This window comes from Microcebus murinus, chromosome 3 (genome assembly GCF_040939455.1).
Source record: "Microcebus murinus isolate Inina chromosome 3, M.murinus_Inina_mat1.0, whole genome shotgun sequence".
NCBI classification, from domain to species: Eukaryota; Metazoa; Chordata; class Mammalia; order Primates; family Cheirogaleidae; genus Microcebus; species Microcebus murinus.
In genome coordinates, this window is record NC_134106.1 from 9,054,883 (window position 1) to 9,074,355 (window position 19,473).

General features: G+C 45.5%; 1 long non-coding RNA gene across 1 annotated transcript; it reads right to left on the reverse strand.

The window, feature by feature from the left end:
- Positions 1-8,527: 8,527 nt before the first annotated feature.
- LOC142869950 (uncharacterized) lies at positions 8,528-10,632 on the reverse strand. Its single transcript, XR_012918472.1, has 3 exons — positions 10,415-10,632; positions 9,993-10,080; positions 8,528-9,116 (listed from the first exon to the last, which is right to left on the reverse strand). It is a non-coding gene; the product is annotated as an uncharacterized LOC142869950 (long non-coding RNA).
- Positions 10,633-19,473: the final 8,841 nt, after the last annotated feature.

Consider the following 19,473-nt stretch of genomic DNA (forward strand, 5'->3'; position numbering starts at 1 on the left):
CAGGCAGAAAAGTGGGCACCTACTCACGTGCACGTCCTGAAGCCTGGGATCTGTGAGTGTGTGACGTTACACACTTGCGGGTGGAATTCAGAGAGATGATCCTGGAGTATTGGGGTGGGCTCAGTGTAATCATATTGACTCCTGGGAGTGGCGGAGGTACAGCTCCCAAATGATGGAAACAGGTGCTCCGACACGTGTTCATACCTGCGACCATCACGGTAGCCCGAAGGTGGAAGCAACGCAATCGTCCATCTGCAGTGGGTGGGTGAACAAAATGTGGCCCATTCGTGCAATGGAACGTGATTCTACCATGAAAAAGAACGAAGGATGGATACAGGCTACAACCTGGATGAACCTCTAAAATGTTATGCTAAGTGAAAGAAGCCAGACACAAAAGGTCACATATTATACGATTCCATTTATGTGAGACATCTGGAATAGGCCAGTCCATGGAGTCAGAAAGCGGATTGGTGGTTGCCAGGGGCTGGGGTGAGGAGGGAATGGGGAGTCACTGGTTGATGGGCATGGGGTTCCACCTCGGAGTGATGGAATGTTCTGGAACCAGATCAGGTGGTGGCTGTACAACATCATGAATGTACTAAATGCCCCTGAATTGTTCGCCTTATAGTGATAAACTCTTTGTTTTGTGAATTTTACCTCAGTTAAAAAAAAGAGTGGAAGAGGGAGACAGAGGAGGCAGTCCGAGAGACCCCACCATAGCAGAAGGGCCAGGGGAGACCCAAAGCGTGATGGGGACTCAGCTCCTTGCTGTTGACTTTGAAGACAGAGGAATGGGTTCGCAAGCCAAGCAATGCAGGTGGCCTCTAGAAACCTGGAAAAGGTCTCAGCTGACAGCTGTCAGTGCCCCAGAAGGAACTGAATTCTACAAACTGAATGGGAAAGAGGGTGCATTCCTCCTCAGTGGAACACAGTCCCACAGACATCGTGCTTTTAGCTGGACTTCTGACAGAACAGTAAGACAGTAACAAATTGGTGTCATTTTAAGTCACTAAGTTTGTGGCGATTACAGCACCAATTGAAAACCAACAAGGTCTCCTACCTGGATTTCTCTTCTCTCCCCTCTTCACTGGTCAAGCCCCTTCTCAGCATGTGTGGCCAGGAACCAGAGCCTCTGGGGGCCTCCTGGGACAGCCCGGGCTTGGCTGAGGACGCCGCCTCTGTGGTCCTGAGCCCCTTGTGTTTATTTCTGTAGCTACACTGAACCCATGGCAAGTGGTCTGCCGACTTGCTGTTCTCCCCACATCACGCTGTGAGTTCCTGAGGTTACCACCTCCCAGCCAATGCTGTCAGTACCCTGTCCACATCCGCTGGCGCTTGCCACCTCAGCTTGGTCCAGATGACGTTCCGCCGTCAGTGCCTGCATCCCTGTGCCTGAGTGTTTCTTTCTGGTACATTTCTCTGCCTGGACGTTGGCAAGCCAGACATGCTGGGTGGTTGACACCTCCTGTCTCCCTGCCACAGCCTTTGTCTGGTCCGAGGCACGAAGGGATGGGTGTATAAATACCCCAGCTCCTTGCCCCACCAGTGGGATAGCTCTAAGGCCTGTGCTTTTCATCGCTTCCCCCAAGTTCTGTTTCATTATGCATCATTCACTCACTATGTTGACTGGCTTAGTGACCCACCAGGGCTGTTGCACCTTCGTGAGACTGTGAGTCCTCTTTTCCAAACTCAGGGAACACGTGCTGTTAAGAGTATTGAAATGTACAAAGCTTTTTCCTTTCTTCCCTGGTCTTTCCCTCAACATGTCATGGTGATTTTTTAATTTGCTATTTAATGTCATTCTAAGTAAAGAAAAATTAAAATGTTAAGTTTCTCGCAATGAGTTTTAGCATCCGTCTTTATACTGTGCAATGCCAGGTTTAAATTCAAATATGACAGCGTTCAACTGGCATGAAGAATTATCAGAATCACACGACTTGCATTCTGTAGCCCATATAATAAAGTTCAAGGATAAAACAATTCAGACTTTCAGGCAGACACGGCAGAGCATCAAACCAGACAGGTGGCACGCCGTGCCGCCGGCCCTGGACACGCCTTTCGTTAACTGCCTTTCCTCTCCTGCACCCTGCGTCCACCTCCTTGACAGTGGTCCCCTAAAATTCACCCTCTGCAGTTGAACCCTCATCTCGGGGTCTGCTTGTGGGTGGAATCCGCACTGTCCCCCACGGCTGCACAAGGGAGCAGATAGGTGACTGCCGGTGGACTCGTGCCCTGGTGAGACAGCCGGCACTGTGGTCTGGGGTGGTTGTAGAAGTCCCCTTGGAGGAGGCGGGGACGAGAATGTGTAGACGATCAGCTGGAGGAGAGTGGAAGGGATTCTAAGTGTTGCGGCGAAGTAGTACTTTGAGCAAACCTATAGGTAGTGAGTTTCGTGATAACAGCCTTCGAAGCTGCTCCAAACCAACTTCCAAGAGGCTGTCGTGCTCTGCACAAAATCACATTCCAGTCTCAGCGAAACCAGTTAGGTAGGCAGAAAGGTAGATGAAATTATACTCATTTTACAGATGAAAAAACCCCTCAACTTCAAATATCTTAAGAGCAAAGGAAGAGTGCAGCCTGAATTAGAAGCTGGTTCTTCTGATCCCAGAGCCTTTGACTTCCTGCGACAACACATCCTTCGGGCCGTCCAGAGACCAGAGAACAACGGCGCTGAGTCAGACGAGCATGTTGGGGTCCGGGCCTATCCACGTGGGCAGCAAGGGTGGGTCTTGCCCCCCGTGTTCTGTGTAGAAGATGACCCAAGGCCCTGGATTTAATATACATTAGACCTTCTTTCTATGGGACAGAAAAGCTGACTTTGTTTTTTTTTGTGTAAGAGCACCAATTCTGCACTGTGACCGGATGAAAGTAGAAGAAGGTCTTTGCCTTTGCTTCCACCTCTGTTTTGCAAGGAGGGCCCTGCTGGGAAATTATCTTAGAGTCGAAGGTAGGGAAGGGGGTTTTAAAAGACAGCAGCAGGGCTGCTGGGTCACAGCTGGCATTGACCCAGGGTGTCCGAGTGTCTGGGCCCACAGACAGGGTGCCTGCAGGCCTGGTGTTAAATGGCCTGAAAGTTTCATCCTGGAAACCTCTAAGCTTTCCTTGCAACACCAAGAAGACAGGACTAAAATATGTTGTAAGTTACTTTGTTCCAAAACTTCCTCTCTTTATATTTTCCTAACTTCTGTGAAAATAAAATAACTTTGACATGACAGCCGTTTGTGAAAATATAAGTCAACGAAATGGAATTTGTAAATTTTAAGTGAAGCGAATGTTTGGATTATCTTGTTTCAATTAAGATGTTGTGCCTTTTCCCATTCGAGCGTAAGGGGACTCTGTTCTACTCTGCACTTAACTGTGGTGTGCCCTAAGATTTTGAAGAGACAGAAAATGGAAGGAAAGGGAGAAAGTAAAGGAAGGAAACAGCAAGGAGGTTTCTAGTTGGAGAGGCCTGAATTCAAATCCTGGCTCTGTACTTATTGGCTGTGTGGTATTGGTTAATTTACTTAACCTCTCTGAGCCTCAGTTTCCTCATCCCTAGAATGAATATAATTATTCTTTCACCTATGGATTTGCTCTTTGGGATGATAAAATAGATAATTGTGTAATTTTACCTTGTGCAGAAGGGGACCTCGGTAAATACTGACTGAACGAATGCATCTTAGAATTGTTATCAACTTCATCTTCTTTAATTATGCTGGCCCTGATCACAGGAGTTGACAGTGAGCCTTCCCTCCTGCCTCCCTTCCTTCCCTCATTAGTTCAAAAACATGTACTAGAATTCTAGAGTATTCCAGGCACTGGGTTAGGAATGAAGGTTATGAGATGGGGAAGACTTGTTCTTGGCCGCCTGAGAAGGACACAGTCTTGTGGAACAGACACAAAGGAGGGAGCCACGAACTCTGGCTGGGTTGGGAAAGGTGAGAGAGGAAGTGTGAGATGGAAAGTTCCAGAAGAGAGGGCTTTTTCTTTGAAGACTTGAAGGAGTTGGGGGAAAATCGTGGCAGAGCCACTCCAGGAAGAGGGAGCATGACCCCAAGTGTGACCTGGAACCGCCTGATTCCCCCACTGGGTACTCCAGGCCCTCGCTAAACAATTGTTGGATGAACAAATGCTGGGAATGACATTCCTGCAGGACGGCAGCATCTGCGCGGAGGGCTGTCGTGAGCCAGTCTTACTGCTGCACGGATGGGAGGGCCTCTGTCCTTCTCTGGGGCCTGTGCCCTGACCGAGAGCTGAGAGGCGGTGACTGGGACAGGGCAGCTCTCCGGTCCCCTCCTGCCAGCATCTCTCCTCCGCAGCAGACCTTGGTCAATGTCCTCGTTATTTCAACGTGGAATCCTGGCTACTCAAGTGCTGTATCCACTCAGCAGGCTGGCTGGGCCTCCACGCCTGTTTTGTTCAGAAAATTGCGAGTCGTCTTCCCTGAGCAATAGGACCTGGCGGATATGAAGCTGTTCTCGTAGCCAAATTCCAGCCCAGCTCACAGGCCCGCGGCCCATTTGTGTCTGAGCGGAGAGGAAGGGCCCACATTGGGATTCCAAGTCCCATTTGGGTTCTTTAAAACAACCAAATGCACAAGCGCTGCCGACTCCACGATTGCCCTCTGAACTGATGATTCACGGTGGGTGCCTGTGCCCCAGGCCCCGGCCAGCGGCGCCGTGCACTGCCACTTTGTAGGGAATGCATCGTTTTCCAGCCCGAAGAAGTCTGGGTTTGAATTCGGGTTCTGTGGCGTATGGTTGGTGGTGAGGCCTCGTATGGATCTGGTAGATCTCTGTGCCTCGGTGATCACAGTGACAGCACAGGGGGGTGGGTGCATCTCCCCAAGGACGCGTCCCCTGCCTTTCGCTGGGTGACAAATCGTCCACACTTCATGCGCAAAGCCTGCGTCATCACAGTCCTCCAACTTCTGTGAAGTCCCATGTAATGACAACAGGAAGTTTAACGATTCACTTTTTATTTCAAGTCGGGTTTCTTAAGTTCACAGTTCTCTGAGTTTTGAGTGAGCTCCATACAGTCTTATAACTGCCGCCATGTGAAGATGTAGAAGGTCTCCTTCACCCCAGTGTTCCCCGGTGCTCTCTTTGCGGTCTGTATCTTCCCTCCAACTTGTAGCCCCTGGCAACCATCGACTTGTTTTTGCCTTTTCCAGAATGTCATTCAAGTGAACTTACACAGTTATAATTATGGCTGGAGTCTTTCCCAAAGCATAACACATTTCACATTCATCCATGTTGTTACGTTTACCAGTGGTTTCTTTCTATTATTTCATTTTTGCAGATAGGCTAGTTTGTTTACCCCTTTGCGAGTTGATGGACATTTGAGTTGTTTCGGGTTTTTGGCCAGTACAAATAAAGTTGCTACAAATATTTAATATTTTACATACAGCTTTTTTTTGTATGTGCATGTGTGTTTTCGTTTCTTTAGGCAAATAACTCCTCCTGGGATTGCTGGGTCTGATGGTAAATCCACACTGAAGTTTATAAGAAACTGCCCAGCTATTTGTCAAAACGGCTATACCGTTTTAATGATTCACTTTTTCAACAGTTAAATTTTATTTTAAGATAATTGTAGAATTATGTAGAGTTGTAAGAAATAATACAGGGAAATACTGAGATCCCATATACTGTTTTCTCAGTTTCTTCCAGTGGTAACATCTCACAAAACTACAGTATAATATCACAGTCAGGGTATACACACTGTCACAGTCAAGATACAAATGTTTCTACAAGAATCAGTTATGTGGCCCTGTTACTTCCCTCCCACCCAGCTCCTGAGGCAAACAGGAATGAGTTGTCCATTCTGTCACTGTGCTGTTCCAAGACTATTGTAGAAATAGAATCATACGGTACATAACCTTCTGGGGTTGGCTGCCTTAACTCGACACAATTCCTTGGCGGTCCGTCCAAGCTGTGCACGTCAGTAGTTTGTCCCTGTTTATCACCGAGCAGTGATCCAGGGTGTGGATGTGCCACCGTGTGTCTAACTATTCACCAATTGAAGGGCATCTGGGTTGTTTCCAGTTTGGGGTTATTACAAATAAAGTCAATATAAACAATTATGTATAGGCTTTTGTGTCAACATAAGTTTTCACTTCCCTGGGATAAACATTCAGGATGCAACTGACGGGTCCTAGGGTAGGTGCATATTTAGTTTTGTAAGAAACTGTTTTTCAGCCTGGCTGCAACGTTTATATTCCCACCAGCAATGTATGAACGGTGCAGCCTCTCCACATCCTCACCGGCTTCTTATTTCTTCAGTTTTTTTTTTTTTAATGGAGATTTCCTTTCCCCAAAGGGCTCAACAGTATGCCCTTGAATTTTTCATTCCTACAGTTTAAAATTATTATTTCTCTTCCACTCTTGGTTATGTAACTCAGCGCCCCTTAGGTAAAGCATGGTCGGAAGCCAGACGGAATGAGGAGGAAGGTGTGTGTTCGCTGTAAACTGGCGTGTCCGAGTTGGCACCCAGAACTGTACAGGGCACTCTGTTTCCCTTTGCCATTCGGGTGCTGGACCAACCAAGTGTCACCCTAACTGTCACTGCTTCCTATTAGCTTCCTTTCATGGCTTGCTCACGTCCTTTTTATTATGATTCTGTAAGTCATTCATTTGCCGGGCTGTGGTAGGCACTGGGTCTACCGCGGCGTTTACAAATTTGAATTTTTAATCACGTTCCTGTGTCTATCTCACCCCTTATGTGAGGAACTCCTTCAGGATGGGGTCCCTCTCCCATGCCCTGTTCTTCTAAAATTTTTTGTATTCATTTATCAGATATTTAAGGACCGCTTGCATGGATTTTTTACGGGGTTGCCCTCGAGAAAGTCACAGTTTGGATTAGAAAGCACAGTTAAGCTACGAATCTGAATAACTATAAAACCAGGCAAGATGTGATGAGTAATTAAAATAATTAAGATGCTTGAGGAGTTCAGAGATGGACGGTTTGTATCTATAGTGGAGACAGGAAAGGCTTATTTTAATGGTTTTGTGACTTTTTATAATAAAAAGCAATGTCTTCAGCGTCTGCTATATAAATCGTTTCAGGGATAGACCGAGTTAAATATAAATTGCTGTTACTGATAGGAAAGGTGCCATGGGGGAAAGTCTGGGTTACTTGGGGGAGGTGGAGACAGGGCTGTTGGGAACAGCACAGCCGAGGGGACACCCGGGAGGGAGACGGCTGGGCAAGAGAAGCGTTGCCTGGCTCGAGAAAAGCCAAGCAGAGCTGAGTACTAAGGGTTATGATTTGAGAGAAATGAAGGCACGCACTGTCCATCTGAGGCCACTCAGATGGACCCAGCATGTTTAGATTCCGAAAGGTGGAACAGGGAGGGTCAAATGGCCCTGGGACAGCACAATGAGAGTGTGGAAAGAGCATGCTCTCCTGGGGACCCAGGTGATGAGATGGGTCTGCCTGCCTGCAGCATCTCTGCTCCTCGAGTTCCGTGCTCAGGAAAGATGAAGGTGACACATTGATGGCCTCAGAGGAGCCCAGGGGACCTGAGACCCTGCTCACCTGCTGTCTGATCCTGATCCAATCAACATTATTGTTACTGTAATGGTTTTTTTTTTCTTTTCTTTTCTTTCTTTTTTTTTTTTTTTCTTAACAAATCAAACCTCTAAACCAAAGAAATGCAGAAGTGAAAGAAAGGCCTTCTGGTGGGGATAAAAAGGCCCAGAGCCCTGGCAGAAATAAAAATATCCTCACCACAATGCTGTTGATCCACCGTGGCTGATTTCTTGTGGGATTTTTTGGGCCAGTGACTTCTAAAGAGATTGACACCTGTTGACCAGGCTGGGCTGAACAAAGGGGGCGCTTGCAAACACGTTGTCCATTGTTCATTGAACCAAACACAATGGGGAAGTCCCTCTCTGAGCTCCTCATAAAGACTGGTTGTGCCTCTCTGAGCATTTCCTTTATCTTTTGTGTTCTGTGATTATGTTTCCCTCTTTGCACTGATGGCTAGAAATTCAGAGTTGAATTTGTGGTCCACATGTTGCAAATGTACTAGACCTCATGAAATGAACTTAATAGTCTATGACCACTTCAAGTTTTGCCTTTATTTTCTAGCTTTGACTTCCTTCCTTCCTCCCATTTTAATTTTTTTCTTCCCTTCCCTTTTAACCAGTTGTATGCTGTTTTTCATAAGAGCTTTGAATCTTTTTCCCCCATAATAAATATAAATGAAATAAATACAAAAATTATTACTGGGGCTTAGTTTACAGCAGACTGATTTCCAAAGTTTGATCTCTACTCCTAAAGAAAATAGATCCTATGGTAATCATAATTATAGTCATGGTAATATCTACCATTAACCCAGAGCCTACTGAATTTTGGGGCATTTGCTAAGCTTTTCACAAATTTTAATTCATTTTCATTACAACCACATGCGGCAGATGCCATTATTATCCCAATTCATAGGTAAGGAAACTGCAACACAGAGAAGTTAAGTAACTTTCCCAAAGCCCCACAGCTATTAAGAGACAGATTCAGGATTTGAACTCATGAAGAATAGTCTGTCTTGAAGAAATGTGTATTATCATCAAAACATTACTACAATAAAATCCACAAAAGGCACAGAAACATAATGGAGACTTGAGCTCAGTTATCCAAAATTTGTCAAAACACTGATATGACCTTATACAAATTCCTTTATATCATTTGAAAATAGAGCTGATAGCATCTGTCTCCATGGCTAATCTAAGGATGAAATGGCATAATGCGGATTAAATAGGTAGCATAGCACCTACCAGTTGGTGCTAATTAAGCAATAGCAAAGAGCACTCTGCACAAAGAGAAGAGCCGGTCTAGGTCCACTTTGTGTCAATGAAGTGGGGGTGGGGGGAGTGTGATCTTTCCACAAGCTCAGATAGATCGGGGACGTGAAAACACTTTGTAAGGGACAGAGGGCAGAACAATGTCCAAGGCCCTCAAGCTAATGAAGAGGTTGAACCCCCAGACCCCCAAAGTGCCTCTTAGGCAGGTGCAGGAAGCAAGTACTTCAGCTGATTTTTCTTTAGTTGTTTTGAAGACTGAGTACACGCTGTTGCAGGTAAAACAGAATGGTTCGTGTGGTTGTTGGAATTCATCTTGGCCAGGATTCTGTGCAGGTCCTGTTTGGATAAGAGGGTTTCTTTTGCTTTTAATGTCTTAAAGGCACCTTGGACTCAATGTATCTGAACACAAATTGATTTTATTTAATCTCCAGTCTGACCTTTCCCTAGAGGTTTCATTTATATAAATCAGCCAGCATCTACAGTGTTGCCCAGAGAGAAATCTAGAGTCATCATCTGACTCTACCTTCTGCCTGCCTTTGTCCCAAGCACACGCATACTAAATTGTCAGGCATGCCAAACTAGGCTTTTTCTCTGACATGTTCCTGTTTCTCCCACTGCCCATCATGAACCATATTCGGGAACTGGTTTCTAAAGTTCCATCTCTAGCCTTAAAAGAAAAGGGGTTTCTGTGGCGTTCATCATCATCATGTCCAGTGTTTATTGTGCCAGAACATTTATATGTTTATACACATAATGCATATATATTCTACTTATTTTTATTTAATTTACCAAACACTTACGTAGCATTTATTCTGTGCCAAATATTATTTTATGGACATTATACATATTAATTTAATCCATAAAACAACCCAGTGAGGAAGATGCTATTATCCCCATTTTGCAGATGATAAGACTGAGGCGGAGAGGTTAAGCAACTTGCTCAAGTTTACACAGATAGAAATGGGCAGAGCTTGAATTGGACCCTAAGAAGTCTGGCTCGAGAGTCTGGGCTCAAGCACATGGCGAATGGTCTTAATAATAGCTAATGTTCAAGTCAGCTTTCTTACCTGGTTTTATAGAAAATATAACAACTTTTGAGAGGCAGGTATTATTATCCACATTTTACAGATAAGGAATCGGGTTTAAGGATCTTAAGGAGAGAGCCCAAGATCATAGGACCAGTCAGTGAGAGCAGAGCTGGGCTTCACCTACAGTGTGTGGTTGAAAATGTCGAGCCTGCCGTGCCTGCAAAGTGCTGCTCTGCTTCAAGTTGCCAGATTTGATCTCGGTATATTTTAATCTGAAAAAAATAAAAATGGCAAAGCCTTATAGAATTCTAGGATGTCAAAGATAAGAGGGACCTATGGTGGCTTCTTGTTGAGAACCTTCATAGAGAGATGAAATATCCTAGATCCATGGAGTTTAAGAGACTCTCCCGAAGTTTCATATTCAGGAAATATTAGAGTCAGCCCCGACCCCTATGTCTTCCAAAGTCAAACCCAAGAGATATAATAGGAATTTCTCTGTTTTCATGGAAAAATCTAAAAACCATGAAAGAATAGAGGGATACATACAATAGCAGTAATCAGTAATCATTGTCTCTCTTTCTCTGTTTAGTTCAAAAATTCTCCTACCACTTCTGCCTTCTTATCAGGTTTCTGCAGTTAGAAGATAAAGAGGCACCCATCTTCGCACCAAGCAGGCAGTTGAAGTGCTGAGTCTTTCCTTCCTAACAGGCTGAAACCACAGGCTGGGCCCCGCGGGTCGCACCCAGCGCAGAGGGGGACACGCCAGTGTTGTGGGATGGTGTGAGGGTGTAGGTGAGGTGTAGCCCCGATTCCGCCTCTGCGGCTCACCCCCGCCCCCTCCGACCTGCTTCTCCTGCCGCCCAAAGAAGAGACATGTCACACAGAGACGTTGTGAAGCCAGGCCTGATAGCATGGGTCTGTCCCCAGGAGATAAGCACTTCCAAGGCCACTCTGTCAGTCCCTGCTTAGGAGGCCACGGTGCTGAAACAACAGCCCTCTATTAGCTGAGGAATGCCGGTCCCCTGCCCGTCCCCCTCATCGCATAGTCCAGGGCTTCTGGTCCGGGTTGAAAGGCTGACATTCATGGCGATGAATAGGACACTTTTAGTCACTGTCTCTATCTCACGGGCATTCTGCCCAGGGGCGACTGGGGAGGGCGCGGAGAATGATAATAAGCGAACCCCAGACTTTATTCTTACAAACTAAGAACGCTGCTTGTGGTTACAGAGAAAACGATCTGACGTGTTTTTATTAACCCTCTGCCCGTGCATTGCGGGTGAGGACATAGATGCTGAAATTCGAGCCGGACTTTTCTGGCTTCCTTTGGAAACTGCTGGATCCCATCTCCAGAAAGAACAGAGTGCCAGTTTCTTTGCTGATTTTCCAGAGTTAAATACTGATTCACGTAACTGAATCATTGCACTGGGCCTGTTAGACAAGTTCTCATTTTCCTAATAATTCCCATTTTCTGGATGTCCAAGAGCCGGTTTCTGAAGACGTTAATCATCCAGAATTTTCCACATGTATTTCAGGCTGGATCCACAAGGGTGTAATTATCTTACTGGTTCTTATTCTGTCTTACCAATCTTTTAAGATGTACCCAGAATGGTTTTTTTCTTCTTTTAAATCTTCCCACTTCAAGATTATTTTTGAAATGGGAAAATTTATTTTCTCATGGGAGTTGGCAAGGTTTCTAGTTTTTGATGAAATAAGCAGCATAAATATATAATACACATATAGTAAATATTCAAGAATAATTACCTTAAGTAGAGTGTTTATCTACATCTGCGTAACCACCATATAGATTAAGATAGAGAATATTTTAAGGACACATGAAGGCTCCTTTCTGTCCCTTCCACATCAGTATTCCAACCCAGAACAACCATATTTTGACTTCCATCACTATCTATTAGATTTTCCTGCTCTTGAACTTCATGTAAATGCAGGATGGATTTTTCTATGTATGGCTTCTTTCACACAAAATATGTTTTTAAAATCCATGCATGTTATGTGTATATCAATGGTTGGTTATTTATTTTTTATTGCTATATAGTAGTCCATTATTTGACTATTCCACAATTTATGTATTCATTCTTCTCTTGATGATCCCTGGAGTTGTTTATAGTTTTTGGCAATTATGAATAGACCTGCTATAAATAATCTTGTCCATCTATTTTAGACAAAGAATGTATTCATTTCTCTTGGGTATAAACCTATGGCTGGGACTGGTGGTTCAGAGGGTAGATCTATGTTTAGGTTTAGTAGATACAACCAAAGAGTTATCCAATGTTCATTTATATTCCCAATATTTGAGATTTCCAGTTGTACTACGTCCTCATCAAAACTTAGTATTACAGTGTTTTTGTTACTTTTAATTTATTTTCTTAACTGGTGTTGCTATCTTTTCATTCACCTATTAGACTCTTGGGAATTAATTTTTAAAAGTGCCTGATCAAATCTCTTGCCTGTTTAAAAATATTTACTTGACTTTTTCACATTGGGCAAATCACTTGAACAGACATTTTATAAAGAAGTTATGCAAATAGCCAGTAAGCCCATGAAAAGATGCCTTTTCTTTTCTTTTCTTTTTTTTTTTTTTTACTACCCTTAAAAATAAAACAAAGATGAGATATACCTTGAATAGTCCTTGCCAATAAGAGAGTGTCATTGGCTCTGTTTCCTGTTCACTAGCATAAGGATTGGATCCTCTCTGAGCCAGAGTTAGAGCTGGAGGCAGACAGGCATGAGCAGGTCTGCCCTCGACAGCCAGTTTCTGGGGAGTTTTTTCCCAGCACTTCTCTGCTCTTCCAGGATGGCAACTTTCTCTTAAGCCCACGGTGGCTTTCCTGGTATTTGGAATCGGTACAAATCCTGATGTAAAATTGCCATTTTCAGCATTCAGTGTTCTGCTGTTTTTCTGCTCCTACTTGTAGAGTTTTCTTATATAATCAGACAGAGAAAAACATTATTTTAACAGTTGACACCAACATTCCTTATTTAAAGAAATACTTTTACAAGTGGTTGGTGTAGAGGGTTTGTACGTTGACAGCAGCTAAAATTTAAGGAGCTTTGTGTTAAGACAGGGCGATTATGTTGCTCAGGACGGTGGGAAAGAGACTCCATAGAGAGGTGAGGGCTGCTGAGCCCTTGGGGGTCGTGCCAAAGCAGTTTTAGACCATGATACCCACTACTGCATTTAGAAATGCTGACGTGGCAGATTGTATTAACGTTCATCTATATTTGCCGCCGTTCCTTGTGGGAAGATTAAACATCCCCACACTCTCAGAGCTCAGGCTGGGCCATGTGACTTGCTTTGGTCAATAAATCGTGAGTGAAATTGATGTGCGTGATTTTCCAGGCAAAGGCTCTGAGTCAGTGAGTGAGTGATTCCTTCTTCTGTGATGACTGGCCGTGTTCCAGATACCATATGCTCTGCCAGCCGTGGTCCATGAAGAAGAAAATGGGAATAGAGCCAGAGCCAACCATGAAGTCCATGCAGGGTGAACCAACAGTAGAACTTTATTACTGGAAGCTGCTAATACTTGGGAGTCATTTGTTAATTTAGCCTTACCCAATTGATTGAGTACAGTTCTGTCCTGTAAATCCTCTTTTGTTCCCTATACCGCCAACCAAGCTAATCTCTAGAAAAGTCTACTCTTTTCACAAGTACTTTGCATGAGTAATTTTGGTTGTTGAATCACGGAAGAGGAGGCATTTTGCATCTTGAGTTGATGCACTGCTAAGATAGCACATGCAGAGCCAGAAGAAGGATGATTTTGAGAATGCTAGCACCCTGGGGATGTACAGAAATGGTAGGAAGTGCTTTGGTATTCCAGGCCATGGGATGAAAGGTAGACTCAATTATAACCAGATATTTAAAAAGCAAGGGGCATTTCAGACATCTGACATCTCAGTTATCTTTGAAGGAACAAACTTGTACGACAACATGCACCAGGGCTACTCCATATAGCTTCCATGTCCAGTAATTTACTTCATTTCTAGATTTGGTATGGAGGTTAAGGGACATCGTAGCCTTGACTGAAGGAAGGGATCAATAATTCAGATCACCGCCTGGTAGGGTAAGATGAGAAATAGCTATGCATGGTTAAATGGGCCTGGGGTTTGGTATTAGAGATTTAGGAAATGGGGCTTCAAACCCTCTGGACTATAACACTTTCACTTAGAGCAACAGCATTTTACCATTTGCTGAACCTTGGCTATTTTTTTCTTAAACTCGTTGTTTCTAGGATGAAATTCCAGACCGTAGCTTCCAGCTGCCTACCAGGCTTATTTTTCAGCGTGCTCTGGGTTTTCAACTTCTTCTGTCTTTGCAGGCATTTGGGGTGGGAGGTGATTGAGAGAGGGGACATTAGAAGCTACTATCCAGGTATTATTTAAGCTATATTTCTGGAAAAACGATTTATACTGGAAAATTGTGGGAGAAGTGATAGTTGACTTTTTCATGAATTTGCAAGGCAATGTCCCTAAATCTCGATGGGTGACCAAGCTTTTTCACAGAGGACTGGGCCTTTAGAGCAAGTGCCTCTTACTCCTTTGCTCAGTGGAACACAGTGGTGCTCTAGAGCTGCAGCCCCTGGCAGGGGCTCTGTTGGCCCGATAGTGATGGCGGGAACAGAGACTTCTTTTCTTACTCTGCATAATCTGGCCTTCTGTTGATTGAAGGTGCAGGGCTTAATGCCACCCTCAGGGAGCACGATGGTGACTTGAGAATAGATATCTCAGCTGCAGCTGATGGTTGCCAAGAGGGAATGTGGGCTCTGGGTCACCTCGTTTTTTCATACTTTTCAAGATAAAATAAAACCCTGAAAAATGTAAAATATTGGCAAATAATTAAATATTTAAAAAATTAAATTTAAAAAAATTAAATTTAAAAAATGGTCTAGGTCAAATACACCCTGGCTGCTGATGACATCTTCCCCCAGGGACACCAGAGTGTAACTCCTTTCGACTGGGAGGTCTCTCCCTGTCGGCCCCTCCCTGGAGGAAGGGCTAGGGCTGGGCTACAGACCAGGGCAGTCTCCTTCAGGCCGGGTTTGGCTCCATGGCTTCTAGGTCAAGGGCAACTCTCCGTGCCCGGGGGCTGCTTCTCGTCTTTCTCAGGGTCCGTCTGTCTTGCAGCATTCGGGTCTGAGTGTCACCGTAGAAGATGATGTGGGTGTCTCTGCATCTCTGGTGACTCCTTGTTTATATTTCTCCCCTATTGTTCATCTAATTTCCAGACTCACATATCCAGCTGCTGGTTTGAACCTCCTCTTTGGAGCGTAACAGGCATCAAACTTGACTCATCCTCAGTGGAGCTGGACTCCACTGCCCACCGCCCCCATCTTTATAATTCGTTTGTGTTCGTCTTTCCATTCTTCCTCAGCAAATGGCACCACCGTCCACCCACCTTCTAGAGAAGAAAGCAAGTGTTATCCTTGAGTCTTTTTTTTTTTTTTGTATCCTTATCCATTAGAAGGATCTACCAATTCTACTTCAGAAATATATCCTGAATTCACTCATCACGACCATTACACAAACTACTCTCTTGCCTGGACGAATGAACTTATCTTGAAACTCATATTCTTGCTTCCACTTTTGCCCTTAAATAGTCCATTCTCTGTATGGTAGCCAGAGAGTTTTTTTTTTGGGGGGGGGGAGGGGGTCACTTTTCTTTTAAAATCCCTCTCTTGGCATCCCATTGCCCCCAGGACAAAAGCAAAATTCTACCCCAGGCCGACAAAAGGCTTTGTGTGATCTGGCCTCAACCTGCATCATGGTCTCCATCGTGCCCGATCTCCTCATCCCGCACCCACAGCCACACAGCTCTTCCCCGACACGCAAAGCTCGGTCCTGCCCGGAGCCTCTGTGCAGCGTCCCCTCCGTCCGTGACAGCAGTGTCCCCTGTCTGTGACAGCAGTGTCCCCTCCGTCCGTGACAACAGCGTCCCCTGTTTGTGAAAGCAGTGTCCCCTCCGTCTGTGACAGCAGCGTCCCCTGTCTGTGACAGCAGTGTCCCCTCCATCCGTGACAACAGCATCCCCTGTCTGTGACAGCAGTGTCCCCTCTGTGACAGCAGTGTCCCCTGTCTGTGACAGCAGTGTCCCCTCTGTCTGTGACAGCAGCGTCCCCTCCGTCTGTGACAGCAGCGTCCCCTCCGTCTGTGACAGCAGTGTCCCCTCTGTGACAGCAGTGTCCCCTCCGTCTGTGACAGTAGCGTCCCCTCCATCTGTGACAGCAGCATCCCCTGTCTGTGACAGCAGCGTCCCCTGTCTGCGACAGCAGTGTCCCCTCTGTGACAGCAGCGTCCCCTCTGTGACAGCGCCTTCCCAGTTGCTTCCTCACGTCCCCTCAGTCTCAGCTTTGAGCCACCGCCTCAGAGAGGTCTCCCGTGGCCAGCACCTCCCCAGTCACACTCCATCACATCACTCACCTTTATTGCTTCGGAGAACTCATCAATAGTTAAATTGTATGGGCTAATGTTTGCGTGGCTACTGCCGGTCCCCAATGAGATATAGAGGGCTTTTTGAGGGCAGAGCGTTATCTTGCTTGCAGATCACTCGGCCCAGCTCTGAGAATAATGCTGGCACATGATAGGTGCTTGAGAAATACCTAGGGAAGAATCAATTAACTGTGAAAGCATACTTTTTTATCGGTGACATCAAGTGGTGCTGTCATCTCATGTTCTAGAGGCCACAGCAGCATTTGCCCGCAGCCTTGGCAGGGATGGGAATTGTGGTAGACAGAATAAAGGCTGCTCCAAGATGATCCAGACCTACCGCCCCCAACCTATTCAGTGTCACCTTACGTGGCAAAAGGGACTTCACAGATGTGACTAAGTTAACGTTCTTGAGTTGGGAAGTTTATCTTGGATTATCTGTTGAGCCCCATGTAATCACAGGAGTCATAAGAGAGAAGCCAGCAGGCCAGATTCAGAGAAGGAGACGTGAGGATGGAGGCAGAGGTGTGAGCGATTAGCTTCTAGAAGATGGAAAAGGCAAGACTGTAGCCAGGAGCCTCCAGAACGAGTGCGGTTCTGCTGCAGCTTGGTGATAGCCCTGCAAGACCCACTCCTGACACCCGTGAGATCCGGGACTGGGAGATGGTAAATCTGTGCTGTTTTAAGCCAAGTTTGCGGTCATCTGTTTCTGCGGCCGTAGGAACCTAATGCAACAGGGATGGCATTTCTGAGACTGTTGGCAATGTCTGCGATTTCCAGGGCTTCAGACACCTTATCCTGCTGGGAGCCTGAATAGGAGGGAAAGAGGGGACGACGGCCCCTGGATGCCAGCAGGGGCCACTTCTGTTTCGGTACGATGCCATCCTAATCCCACTGTGGACACGGTGTGTAACGCACACTGGGTGCACACTCACTAGCTATTAAGTAATCAAGTGTCATATCTCCTGGAGGCTCCCTGAAATATGAGAAGAGCCTTTGAAGAGGCCCTGGCATTTCCCAGAGGGCGAGTGGGAAAGGAGGCAGGCAGCTACAGCAGGTCCTCAGTGGCTATGGTTTCAGCTAATCCTGATAACTCCTGTAGCTCTTCAAATTCATGAATAAGAAAATTGTAGAATGGCTTGTGAATTTTATCCTAAATCACGTTTCCATCAACAGGTGCATGTTTCCTGTGCATGCCCCACATGAGAAATCTTTCAAATTTTATCAATGCTACATTTTTTTCATGTGAGAGCTATTTCTCACCCAGAGTGTTTTATCTTTCCCAGCACTTGCTGTGTGCCTGGTGATGGCACACAACGAGAGCCACAGGGACATGTGGCTGCAGGGCCAACTCATTGCCCGGGTGACTTGAGGCTGCACAAGTACTCCAGATGACGCTCTGCAAAGAGCAGATGAGTACCTATTAAGGGTGTTTGGACTGTTTTGGGAATAAAATAAACTATGGGTGTTACATCAGGAATCCATGTTTGTAGTTATAATTGTGAATCTAGTTTGCACCCCAGAAAAACCTGGCCCTGGGAGACATGGATTAAAGTTTGGAAACACCAGCAAGCACCAACAAACCCCGTGAGGGAGGCACTTGTCTGACCCCAGGGTGACGACCAATGTCTGGGATAATGCTGGGTGGGCACTGGACACCCGTGCGAAGGAATAGATGACAGTTTTTCATGCGTCACTGCTGGTTTGAGGAGAGCCCAATTCCTGATAGCAGCTTTTAGCGGTTTATTTAAAAAAAGATACTTTTTTCCCCACTACTGATTGTGTTTCTGGGTTTAGCTGCTCAGTATTACTTTCCTTTATGGAACCAGGATTTTAGAACCCTTTCAAGTTTCAACCAGTGGCGTTGCTTCTGCCTGTCCTGTCCAAAGTAAGTTCACTGAAGAATGAAGAGTGGCTTTTTGGTTTGCAGTTACCGTTTGGTAACTTCTGTTTCATATCCTCCAGAGGAAGTTCTCCCTTTTGGCTCTTGAACCGGCTCTGACAGCTCCGAGTGCCAGGCCCCCGGTAATTAGTGTCAGGGAGAAGGCAGGTGGCATTTACATCCGATTACCTTTAGAAACTTGCATCTGGGGTTTCCTGCGGAGAAATATAGGTTGGGTTTCAAAGTCAGTGACTGCCTCATCCTCCAGGATCACTGATTAGGAACAGGCTGTTCCCCCCAGGCCATTTCCATTTCCATGGCAGGCTCTGAATAGAACTAATACATTTTAGAAATGCAAATGGGTTTAATTCGAGCAAAGTGAGTGACATGCTAAGCCGGAGTTGTACTTTTTACCAGTTGCTTCCTGCCACAATCTTTCAGGCAGATGTTTTTGGCAGAAGAATAATGCCAAGTTCACATAATGATGATAAGGGGTCACAATGCCGGCTTCGCTGCTGCCAGAGCCCCATTCAGCGGCGGCTCCCCGTGCAGCGTGAGAAGCCATCCTGAGCAGGGCGATCTGCTCCAGCACGAGCCGTGCAGAAGGCGCACCCACAGATGGCGGGCCAGCCCGCGCCCGATATATGTATAACGTGCACGATGAAAATAAAAACGCCCGAGGCAAGCCGACATCAGTACTAGCTCTTTAGTCACTACTAAGTGCTTTCATATGCATCATTTTATTGCATTAGACTCCTTGTTTCTTAAAAGAGTTGAGGTAAGGCATGAAGGGTGGACACAGACTGTGTCCCTGGGGACCAGCACCTTGGCCCTGCCCAGCGTCAGAGGCTTTCCTGGTGCAAGGTTCCAGCAGGGCGAGGGAAATGTCAGAGGGACCGTGAGTGAGGCCTTTCCGTGCCACCAAAACACCCCAGGCAGGTGAGTACTTATCCTTCATGTACACAGCACGTTCCAAGGTACTGCATTTCCTAGAAAAACCCGGACCCTCGAAGGCACCTGAAAAAAGTTCAAATAATGACACGTAGACTTCAGATATCAAAGTATATTTTCTGAGAGCCTTGACTCTAAAGCTTGGCAGGTTATTATACCCTGACCCTAAGTTCCATTATCACCCTATCATACTTAAAAACAGTATTAAGTGATGTTATTAACATAATATAAAAATAATCAGCAATTAACATAGCTGTCAGTGTCAATGCCATTAAGGCTAGCTGACATCTATATGACACATAACAGTTTATAAAGCGTTTTTGTATCCATTTTCTAATGTCAGCTGCACAAGTACATTGGGAAGCCGGCATTAGAAATGACACTTTAAAAAAGA